This window comes from Macrobrachium nipponense, chromosome 40 (genome assembly GCF_015104395.2).
Source record: "Macrobrachium nipponense isolate FS-2020 chromosome 40, ASM1510439v2, whole genome shotgun sequence".
In the NCBI taxonomy this organism is placed as follows: Eukaryota; Metazoa; Arthropoda; class Malacostraca; order Decapoda; family Palaemonidae; genus Macrobrachium; species Macrobrachium nipponense.
In genome coordinates, this window is record NC_061101.1 from 14023136 (window position 1) to 14035635 (window position 12500).

The window sequence follows — 12500 nt, forward strand, 5'->3', positions numbered from 1 at the left end:
GGAATCTCTAACCTGACTAATACGATGTACTTATTGACATTTTGGGTATGGGAGAGAATTCTTAGTCAGGAGGGTAGAATGTTAACTTACTGGTTTTCTTTATGGTCAGTTTTAGGCTTTCTGCCATTATGACTTGTTAATCATTTTGTCCTATTTTATAATCAACTGCTTTGGGTAATAAATAGTATATTTTTGTACTTATGAGATCTTAATAGCCTAATGACATGATTGCAGACAGAGGGCACTACTGACTACAGGTAAGAGTTTCCAGTTTGTGTAGTTTAGTGAACAGGGGGGGTAGGAACAGTGGTGGCAGGCGGTTTAAGAGGCTTTTTATATATTTTATAAGCTGTAGGTACGCTCTGAAGAGACGGGTGACCAGTTCGATAGAGGGGGTATTTTCTTTTTTGGTAGGAAAAAGGGGTTATTAATCATGTCACAGGCAACTCAAGGCTCTTTTTGCTGATTCAATTAGTCGGACAGAGGTAAGCTGTTCGTCTCTCGGGCTAAGTCAGTATCAACATCTGGGGGTTCTGAAATAATAGTGTTTTAAAACCTGAAGAGGAAAAGTTTAATTTTCGACATATTAAAGTGTTTCGCAGTTCACGCATATTCGCGGTGTGTATACGAATTCGGTTTCCAGTCGTATGAAGACTTGAGTGTATTTTTGAGTTTTCTTTCTTATTTTCTTCTTTTTATCTTTTATATTTTTTTTTACCTTTTTGTTGTTGTTCATGTTTCTTGTGTTAGTTTGTGGCGAATTTACTTGAGCGAAGATTTTGTTGCGAGTCACACCAGAGAGAGAGAGAGGGAGAGAGAACTGGGAACAGGCACAGTTGCCAAGGCAAATTAATTGGCAAGCATTTTGCATTCGTTTTTCTTTTTCTATCCCCTCCCTATTTTTTTTTTTTTTTTTTTTTTTTTTTTTTTTTATGTTGCTTTCGTGGGATTATCATTTGGAGATACTGGGCGTGGGGCGTGTTTGCCTTTTGTCATCTATTATTGGGGGAAAATTTGTGTTAATATTTCTTGATTGGGTTCGGTGTATATAAATACATTGATGTTATTGAGATCGGGGAGGCTTATAGAACAAAATAGCTTTCGGAAACAGGGAAAAATGGCGGACACTAAAAACACTATGACACTACTACATCACGTGACTAACATTAGTGCTGGCGGTAGTCCATTCAGAGGGATTGTACATGGCGTACTATCACAGCCTGTGAATATCTTTATTGAAGGAGTTAATAATTATTTAGCGGGAAAGAATATATTAGACGATGTAGAGGCATTTAGAGAGGCAAAAGCTTTGCCAGATTTCAATAAGGGAGACCTCTCCCACCGCTCAAGGAGTTTCCAATTTACAAAATGTCGTACCTGGATGGACTTGCAAGCATTTTTGAAAACAGCGTATGGCTCAAAGGAACACGGAGATATGGTGAGGGACCTTCGGAGTCTTTATAAACTCTGGAAGGGCACTAAAAGTCTCGTAGAACATAGTTCAAAACTGTTTACGCAGTGGCGGATTGGGTAGGAAAATTGAAAACATCTAAGTGGGTTACAGGGGATAATCTCTCTCTAAATAATATTCATAAACTGATCTATTTTTCCCTGCTCTTGCATGAGGTACCGGATGTGATAGTGGATAGCTTTGATGAAAAGATTGAACCTACTTCAGACGAAGAATTACTTTATACCCAAATAGATAAACACAGGTCTAAATGTCCCACTGTAGATAGTACAATTTTTAACGGGACAAGCCCGAGGGATAGAGTACAAAGATACACGGAATTTTCTCCTCCTCGTCTGTGCGCAAAAGTTGAGTATAACAAAAGATCGATCGATCAAAAGCAACAGCAGTTGCGCTGTTTCAATTGCAATAAACCAGGGCATGCAAAGAAATTGTGGAGGTTAAATATTGTGGAATGTGTAAAAGTACTGATCATTATTGGCAGTCTTGTCCATCTCAGATACGGAGAGATGCGAGACCTACACCTCAAGGTTCTGGTAATTATAATGTGAGAACTTCCCAGGCAGGTCAAACCAGAGGGCAAAGGGATTAGCGAAATTTTTGGAAGCCCGATCAACAAAAAGGGTACAGGTGATTGGTAAATGCCATTGTGGTCTCGGGGGGCTTCAGTAAATCTAATGGACTATAATCTGTATCAATCCATATTTTCCAATTACCCTTTGCAACCCTAAACGGAGATGATATGCAAGCCCATAGATTAAATACCCTGGGTTGTGTTCAAGTACAGTTTACTCTCGGTGACAGAGTGTTAACAGAACCATTTTTGGTAATGAAAAGAATTGCGTTGTGCAATAAACTTTTGCTGGGTCATCCTGCTTGTAGAAGACACAAGATTTCGATCCATGCGGGTGCTAATGGGATAACAGTCGGGATACCAGGTAATTTTCTACCGTATGAGGACGTGAATAGAATGGAGGACATGGAGGTTATTGAAAGAGGAGATGTGCTCGGTGGTATTAATGGTGGTGATACGAGTGTTATGGAGAAAGGTGAAATTAAAAAACCCATTGGTGATATGGGAAATGATTACGGGGGTTCTATCAGAGTTCACAGTGATAACAATGGTGGTGATGATACTAATATGGATGTTATTTCTGATACTAACATTGCTGGGGATGATACAGAGGGTGGTAATGTGTATGGGGTGGTGGCAAGGGGAGATACTATCCACAAATATACAGGTGTTTTATCTGAAGATATTATGTTACTACCAGGTTCAAAGACTATGGTAAAAGTTAAATTGAAGGAAATGAGAAAACCCACAGATGTGTGTGTTATTGAAAATAACGAAAAGCTTAGAGGGATTGTAAGCACGGCATCGGTGAACAGCGTATCCAAGGACGGGTTTACGTAGTTAGAGTTGCTAAACTGTAATGATACAGTTAGGAGATACCAGAAAAACACATATATATTGGATTTCCATGATTGGAGTTGTGATAGTGGTTCAGTGGCTATCGTAGAGGGGAAACCTGAGTTTTCGGAGGCAGAAATGCAATCTAGTAAACGAACATTCAGAGAACATTTAGCTAATGCAGATTATAGCGAACACGTTGAAGCGATAATGGGCTCTTGGCAGAATTTGGGGATACGGTAGCCTTACAAGGTGATAAATTGGGGTTGACTAATGTGTTAGAGCATAAGGTAAATTTGGAGAGTGACACAAAACCTATTTATATTCCTGCATATCGCATACCTTTCAAAATCAGAGAAGAGGTAGAAGAAGGAATCATTAGACCCAGCGTGTCTCCTTACAACTTTCCCTTGTTAGCGGTGCCTAAGAAAGACGGTTCTGTCCGTGTATGCGTCGATTTTAGACGTTTAAATAAGAAAACGATCCCTGACTGCTACCCAGTCGTGTGCATACCAGATCTTTTTGTTGAAATTGGGGGGTCATAATATTTATAGCTCAATTGATTTGGCGCAGAGTTTCCTACAGGTCCCTCTTAGTGAGAGTAGCAAGGAATATACCGCTTTTTCAGTGCCCAAGGGACACTATGAATTTACGCAAATGTCTTTCGGTTTATCGGGCAGTCCGATGACTTTTACCGGGTTGGTGAACACAGTTTTGCACGGGTTATTGGGCAAAAATGTTGTTGTGTATATGGATGACATCCTGATCGCAACGGACACGATCGCGCAACACTTGGAAGTGCTTACAGAAGTACTTAGGAGGCTTAGATTAGCGGGGTTGAAAATCAAGCTAGCCAAGTGCTCGTTCTTGAAAAACCAGTCACATATCTAGTCACGTCATATCTAAGGAAGGGGTTAGAGTAAATGACGATAAAGTCAAAGCAATAGCGAATTTTCGCACCCCCAGATCAAAGAAAGAGATTAAGTCATTCCTGGGTATTGCCGGTGTCTTTAGGAGGTTTGTAAAAGGGTTCTCTAATATAGCAGCTCCCCTAACTGATGTGTTGCGGGAAGACGTTCAATTTCAATGGAAGGAACCCCAGGCGGAGAGTTTTCAAAAGCTCAAGGACGCGCTAATGAATCCCCCTGTTTTGAAGTTTCCAGATTTTAGGAGCTTTTTTACATTAGTGACTGATGCAAGCCAGGAAGGTGTAGGTGCTTGCCTTATGCAAAAGTTCGATGGGAAATTTCTTCCTATAGCTTTTTATAGCAGGAAGTTCAGGACAAAGGGCAGCAACGAGAAGTCCATGGCCACCATAGATAAAGAAGCCTTTGCAATAGTGTCGAGAAAATGTTACTTATGGGGAATAAAGTAGAAGTTCTTACAGACCACAAACCATTACTAGATCTTTTTAATAAACCCGATTTGTCGCCCAAAAGAGCTCAATGGTTTTTAACTATCAGAGATTTTGATGCAAAGCTCAAATATATAGAGGGCAAATTTAACGTTGTTGCTGATGCTCTCAGCAGGAGTTTTCATGACACGGAAGGTTTCCAAGTCGCGCAAGTCACTAGCGAAACCATACAATGGGATATACCTCTCGTAGAGCAAAGGCAAGATGAAGACGAGATTTTAGCAGATGCATAAGCGTTTCTAAGAGGGGAATTAGTCAGGAAATGTTATAAGCTGCCTTTTTCGGGTTTGGAGTTAGAAGGTAATCTATTGGTTAGGAAAATTAAATATAAGATGAGAACCAGTGAAAGTAAAGGAGATACGACACAGATCTTAATTCCGAAGGTCCTAATTCCAGTGGTTTTGGATATAGTTCATTGCAGGTTCGGTAGTCCTCACTTGGGAATAGAAAAAACGTATGATGAGGTTCGTGCTAAATACATTTAGAAAAATATGGGGAAAGATGTGGAAAATTTTGTAAGGAATTGTACGGTGTGCAACGCATGTAAGCTTGCAAGGACAACTTTATGCAAAATAGGATCGTATCCTATACCGAGTAGACCTCTTCAGAGAATACATATGGATATCTTAGGGAATTTTTGTGAGTCTACATATGCGAACAAGTACTTGTTAGTGATAATAGATGAACTTACAAGGATAGTAGAAATTTTCCCACTTAAGCATAAAACGGCCGAAGAAGTAGCCATAGCGTTTTTCAATGGTATCATTTGCAGATATGGCTCACCCGAAGTTCTATTAACCGACAATGGGAGGGAATTTGTGAACAAAACCTTGGAATGTTTAGCTGAAGTCATGGGGATACAGAAAGTGACAATTTTTTCATACAGACCAGAGGCAAATGGGTTATGCGAACGAGCAAACAGGAAAGTGCTCGAGGCTCTCAGGAAAACTGTAGGTGGTAATGATAAGAATTGGGACAGATATATTAATGTTGTTAGACATAGTATTAACACTATAGTCAGTGATTCAATTAAAATGTCCCCATTTGAAGCTTTGTTTGGTTGTCCAGCGCGAGGCACATTTGATTTGCTAACTATGCCTCATCATGGGGAGGATACGGTCGAGGCGTTGATATCCACAGCGAGAGAGAGGCACGCATGTCTCAGCCGTAATCTCGAATCCACAACCAGAGATATGGTATAGAAGAGTAATAGTAAATCGTCTGATCCCAAGATCAATGTCGGAGACAAGGTATTTTTAAAACTTAACGTGAGAAATGAGTTAAATTACAAACTAGGCCCAAAGTTTGAAGGTCCTTTTAAAGTCATTGAAGAGAAAATTGGAAACAGATTTGCAGTCTTAAATGAACAAACAGGTCAGTCGAGGCTAACACATATCTCGAAATGGAAAAGAATTGGTTGTGGTGATTAATATATTGTCGCGCAATTGCATTTTTTTTCTTTTTTTTTCTTGCTGTCTGTTTTTGCGATTTGGTGACAAAATGCCTTCACATTTTTTTTCTCTCTCTTTTATTTCCTTCTACGTTTTTTTTTTCTTATTATGCGCAAATCTGCGGCATTTTGGCATAAGATTTCGGGGTTAATATTTTACGGCAAATATTTGCTTTAGCTGAGAAACGGGATGATTTTTTTTGGCGGGGGGTCATTAATTAAATAGAGGAAATATTTATATCACCGGAGTGGTGTTATTATTAAGATGATGATTTATATATATAAGGAGATGGTATTAATCCTTGAGGGTGACTTCCTTTTTTTTTTGGTGTACATAATTATGGAATTGCGAGTTTATCGTAGTTTTTTTGTCCCGAATAGGTGATAATTTTTATATAATTGGACAGTATCGTTTGGGAGAATTATGTCTTCGAGACAATCTTTGGAACACCTTGGTCATATCCTAGAGATAGTTCTGTGGAATGTGCTGATGTAGTTTCAGTATAGAAAATTTTTTTTTGAGAATCATGAGTTTCTGGCATTGCGAGTTTGACTATGCAGCAGTTCGAAGCACCTGAAAGTGTTCACAGGTGGATTTTTTGCTAATGTTGCTATAATGAGTCCGGTTGCGGATTTTCCCCTTTGGAGTTGATTACTCGGGGATTTGCACTATTTTCGTAGATGCTGATTATGGCATTTCACGGGAACGTATCATGTAAGGGGATTCTTTTCTGGTCGTTTCTGGTCGATGGGTTTGCTGCGGTAGCAGATTCCGTAACGGTACACATTCCGTTTTGGGAAAGATATTGAATTATATATATGTTGTTTTTCTCTTATGTGCGCTGTGTAATGGGGGAAAGTTCACTTATTATTGTTGTATTATCTTATTCTTTTTTCTTCTCCTTTTTCTTTTTTTCTTTTCTTACGAGAGATGTTGTAATGGGGGTTAAGCTCTAAGTAGCATTTTTCTTTTAGATAGGAGATATGATTCGTCAAAGTATGTGAGTTGGATAGAAGGGGTGTTTGACATTATATTTTATGGAGGCTATTTATATAAACCATAAAGGGGTTTTTGCTGTTAGACTTATGTCTTCTCTTTTGATAGCATGTTTGTCATATATTGGATTATTTGTGAGGATTCAGTGGGTAAAGATTATATTTGGTTTAGTGAGGAATTTTTTAATATTTGACTAGCAGATTGAGTGCATTAATTAGTGACGGATTTGTGGGGTACAACAAAACTTTAGTCAGTTTATGACCATGTAGACCTTTTAAATACGGACACACAATGACTTTGGAGAATCCCCAACTCTACGTGATGATGGCGATGGAGACGACTTCGTTCTACAGTACCAGAGGTCGAGTCGAGTCTACACACGAATGGCGTTTCTATGGACTGCCTTTACAAAGGATGAGAGGTCTTCGATATATCATCTCAGGAATACGTTCTGGGATAAATCGGGAGTCTACAGTCTTCGATGAGGCGGGTGCGAGTAGCACTTGCATAGAAGTCACGGGATATCTCCTTGATAACGGAATGGTGACCACGTTTACTTCAGTAGAAAACGTTGAATCTACAGTTTCGCGACAAGAGGGTGTTGGATACACTCACGAGGGTCACAGACGCTGAATAATGGCGCGTGCTGAGTTGTTTCGAGTTGGTTTACGCACTCGACCTGCGTCTACAACAATTCGCTCGTCCTACAGGGATCCCAGCTGTTTGACGGTTCCTGTAGGGTTCTCTCGGATTTCTTCATGGTACTTAGTCGGCGTGTCTACAACTCGTCCACTTACATGGAAACCATAAGACGGTTCGAATTCCGCCTACAGTGGAGACCGTTACAGTCCCGCCGCTGGAGGATAGAGACGAAGAGGGATTTTTTTTCGACGACCGTTACACTATACCAATATTAATGGTCATGCTAGGTGCTATACTGATCACCATTTGTGTGCTAGGAGTTCTTAAACTTTTTGTATTCGACGAAGCACAAGGGCTCCAGCAACGGAGGTGGCCCTAAGTCATGTGGTAAATTGATACATTGTGCATTAGTTGCCGATATGGTGTGCGACGGGAGTGCACTACTTTTTTTTTTTGAGCCGGCCAATGTGTTTTATATATATGAGCTGTTTGTGAACAGTGGCCAGGCGGGAGCTAGCAATTTTAGGTGGCCGAGCTTTGTCAGATGAAAAGAGGGACAATGATTAATAGTATGTTTAAAATGCCAATGTAATGTTAAGTGAAGTCACATATCACTTCTCGCTTGGAGACAGGCTGAACTGTAGAGCCAGCTTACATGAGAAAGGAATTTGAATACGCAAACAGTTTAACCGAGAGATCACTCACCCGGTTGTGAGGCATGTACATTCGTTTGTACGGGTGTTACAGGCCTAATAGTCCAAGGCACTTGCGAAAGTCACATTCTTTTTAGGTGAACGCTAAGAGGTGTTACACGCCGAGCGTCGGCAGAGAACGCCCCATCATAAAGGTAGGACATATTTTGTAAAAACTTAGAAAACTGCTAACTTTGAAAAAGAGAGAGAAGTGTGAAATACTCACTTTACATGAATACTTCGAAAAGAGTGATGTGTGTGATATATATATTTTATGCCTTATTATCTTTATTACAGATGGGTCCTATTCCATGGCTAATTTAGAGACGGGAATCTCTAACCTGACTAATACGATGTACTTATTGACATTTTGGGTATGGGAGAGAATTCTTAGTCAGGAGGGTAGAATGTTAACTTACTGGTTTTCTTTATGGGCAGTTTTAGGCTTTCTGACATTATGACTTGTTAACCCTCTTACGCCGGAGCCCTAAAAATCAAAACGTCTCCCGTATGCCGGGCCTGGTTTGGAGTGAGCGCGGAAGTGGAAAAAATAATTTTTTCAAAAAATTACAGCGCGCGTACTTTTGAAGATTAAGAGTTCATTTTTGGCTCCTTTTTTTGTCATTGCCTGAAGTTTAGAATGCAACCATCAGAAATGAAAAATAATATCATTATCATATGTAAATAATGCGATATATGGTAGCAAAAAAAAAAAATTCATACATAATTGTATTCAAATCACGCTGTGCAGAAAACGGTCAAAGCTAACCAGTTACATTTTTTTGCGTTGTATTGTACACTAAATTGCAATCATTTTGATATATAATACATTGTAAAACAATAAAAGCACACCGGAAAAATATTATCACAAATGATGTACGAATTCGTAACTCGCGGACGCAAAAACATTTTTTTTTCAAAAATTCACCGTAAATCACAATATTGTTCTAGAGACTTCCAATTTGTTTCAAAATTAAGACAAATGATTGAATATTACGATACTGTAAGAGTTTTAGATTAGAATTGCAGATTTCGACCATTTCGGACGAGTTAAATTTGACCGAATGTCGAAATTTTAATATATATCATATGCACATATTTCGAAGATGGTAAAAGCTACAACCTTCAATTATTTTTTATTGTATTTTTCATGAATTTGCGCACATTTTGATATATGAAACTCTATAAAAAGGCTAATATGAAAAGGAGCAAATATTAGGATAATGCCATGTACGTATTTCGGAGACTTGCGGCCGCGAATCGGCGCGCGGAGTGAAGGTAAATATATTTTTCAAAAATTCACCATAAATCACAATATTGTTTTAGAGACTTCAAATTTGTTTCAAAATGAAGAAAAATGACGGAATATTACTAGGCCGTAAGAGTTTTAGCTTACAATTGCGTTTTTCAACTATTTCGGTAGAGTCAAATTTGACCGAACGTGGTTTTTTTTCTATTTATCGTGATTTATAAGCTACAACCATGGGTTGTTTTTTGTTGTATTGTGCATGAAATTGCGCACATTTCCATATATAAAACTTTATGTAACGGCAAATTTAAAAGGGTGCAAACATTAGGACAATCGCACGAAAAATTTATCGGAAGAGTTATCGCACGAACGTAAGGAAAAAGTTTTTTCATAAATTCACCATAAATCGAAATATTGTGCTAGAGACGTCCAATTTGTTGCAAAATGAAGGCAAATGATCGAATATTACTATAATAAGCAATTTTAGCTTACAATTGCGTTTCTCGACCTTTTCTGTAGAGTCAAAGTTGACCGAAAAGGTTGAAATTTTTGCACATCGTTATTTATATGAAAAATATTTCAAATTGATAAAAGCTACAATCATGAGTATTTTTTAGTTGTATTGTGCATGAAATTGCGCACATTTTCATATATAATACTTCATGTAAAGGATAATTTAAAATGGTGCAATAATTATGTCAAAGTGACGAAATAATTTCCGAGATGTGTCACTGATACTTTTTAGTGCGATAAGAAAGAAATTCGCGCTTGCGCGCCTGCGTAGTGATTGTAAACAAAACAACGCTTGATCCGTGAACTCCCAGCATCCCCCAAGGCGCGTGATACAAAAGTTTTCGGCTGGTAGGCCTATAAGTATTTTTCCGCGATTTTTTAAAAAACTTTTTTGAGCCGACGTTTAATACGTCCAATCGGCGTAAGAGGGTTAATCATTTTGTCCTATTTTATAATCAACTGCTTTGGGTAATAAATAGTATATTTTTGTACTTATGAGATCTTAATAGCCTAATGATATGATTGCAGACAGAGGGCACTACTGACTACAGGTAAGAGTTTCCAGTTTGTGTAGTTTAGTGAACAGGGGGGTTAGGAATATATATATATATATATATATATATATATATATATATATATATATATATATATATATATATAGATATATATATAGTAATATATATATAATTATACGTATATATTATATAAATATAATATACATAATGCAGACATACATATATAAAATACACGTTAATGGCTTGGTATAATGTCGAAATCGGTCAGGACTTATACCCCGTCTCTTATTTTTCACCTATGGATATGTGTGATAAATGAATCACGTGCTAAAGTGATTATAATCATATATACATACATATATCTATAGTAAAGTGTGTCTTGCCTTGTTTTAGTAAAGAATGTAGGAGAATGAATGGACATTCCAGCCTTCAAATTCAGCCATGAACATTTAAGAGACATTATATAACCGGAAATTTACTCAGTCGTGACTCATCACTTTTATGTGTCTCTGCACTGTGCCTCAGTGAATCGGCGCCTTCTGTCTACTACGCGTGCTTGCGAAAATAACGGCTATCAATTCTTATTTGTTCATATTTACCTTTACTGAGTAACTTGCTGATGTCCGATATGATATCACTGGAACACGTTTGAAGACTCTGGTTGATTGCGTCTTTTAGAACTCTGAAAAGTTATTGTTCGTATTGAAATGATTAAAAGTAACTGGTTAGTTATAAATGTTACTGTCCCGTATGTCATGTAATTCGTAGCAAGTTCTTACATACACTTAGCTGGAGGGAAGAAAAATTGAGTAGCAATATATATATATATATATATATATATATATATATATATCATATATATATATATATATATATATATATATATATATATATATATATATATATATATATATATACATGACTGGTAAAAATGTTCTGTAACAACAGAATTCCATCCAATAAAAGGAGCCCATAAAAACACCAAAATATAGAGAGAAAAGTACTATATTTCAGAGACTGCTGTCTCCCTATTCAGGTAGATGAATGAGAAAAGTTTACAGAAAAGGTGGTATTTATACAAAGAGGTCAATCCACAGGCAAGCCAATTTAGTTCACCCCCGCTGATAATCTTCCTTTAATCTTCTTAAGTGTTGGTTGAATGAAAACCTTGTCGATCATATCTGAAACCCATGCTCCTTTTGAGATGTTCATTACCTGCCTCCCTTTTATTAAAGTCGATTCCATCATTTGACTCTTGTACCGGCAGTTGCTGCTATAAATTACACATGGCAAATTCCAGTTTATTCTATGGTTATGTTCATTTATATGGTTGAAAATAGCCAAGTTCTGCTGTCCATACCTAACTGACCATTTGTGTTGTATTAATCTCTGGGGAAGTCAGTTAAAATTTAGTAACACCCTTTAAACATATCTCTTCACGGGCTGTAGTTTTTGTCAGATATGAATTTATCAAAAGCCACTAATTCCAGTTATTCTAAGGTTATGTTCATTTATATGGTTTGAAAATAGCCGAGTTCTGTTGTACCATACCTAACTGACCATTTGTGTTGTATTAATCTCTGTGGGGAAGTGATTTACCTGTAAATCCGATGTAAGATTGGTCACAGTCCTGGCATGGGATTTCGTAAACCCCGGTGTCCTTGGGAGATATCTTTTGTTGGACATTAATCAGAGATTTGGCTAAGGTGTTTGTGTAAGTAAATGCAAAAGCGTTAGATTTTCCGAGGGTGTGGGTTACTCTCTTAATCGTGTCCAGGTGAGGAATTTTTATTTTATTGTTGGGTGTATCTCTGGTCTTGTCTTTAGGGGGTCGGTAGAAAATTACGTTTGCTTTGTGAATTGCTTTCTCAATTATATGGTCAGGATACTTTAAAGACGAAAGTTGCTTGCGAATTAGTTCAAGTTCTTTTTCCAGGAATTCTGGGGAACAAATTCGTAAGGCTCTTAAGAACAGGTTGCTGGCTACACCGATCTTGATAGTAATGTCGTGATAGCTAAAGCAGTAAATGTATGAAAGTGAGAACGTTGGTTTTCTGTATATGGTAAATTTGTATTCTCTCGTGTCTCTGATTATTAAAACATCAAGATAAGGAATTTTGTTGTCTGTTTCCCATTCAACTTTAAA

The 12500-nt window shown here is 37.7% G+C and overlaps 1 protein-coding gene and 1 long non-coding RNA gene across 8 annotated transcripts in view; one reads left to right on the forward strand and one right to left on the reverse strand.

The window, feature by feature from the left end:
- The window catches only part of LOC135211937 (uncharacterized), a 267529-nt gene that overhangs the window by 245505 nt on the left and 9524 nt on the right, over positions 1-12500 (forward strand). The window lies entirely within an intron of this gene.
- The window catches only part of LOC135211934 (adhesion G protein-coupled receptor E2-like), a 199347-nt gene that overhangs the window by 57544 nt on the left and 129303 nt on the right, over positions 1-12500 (reverse strand). The gene's annotated exons all lie outside the window — the stretch shown is intronic.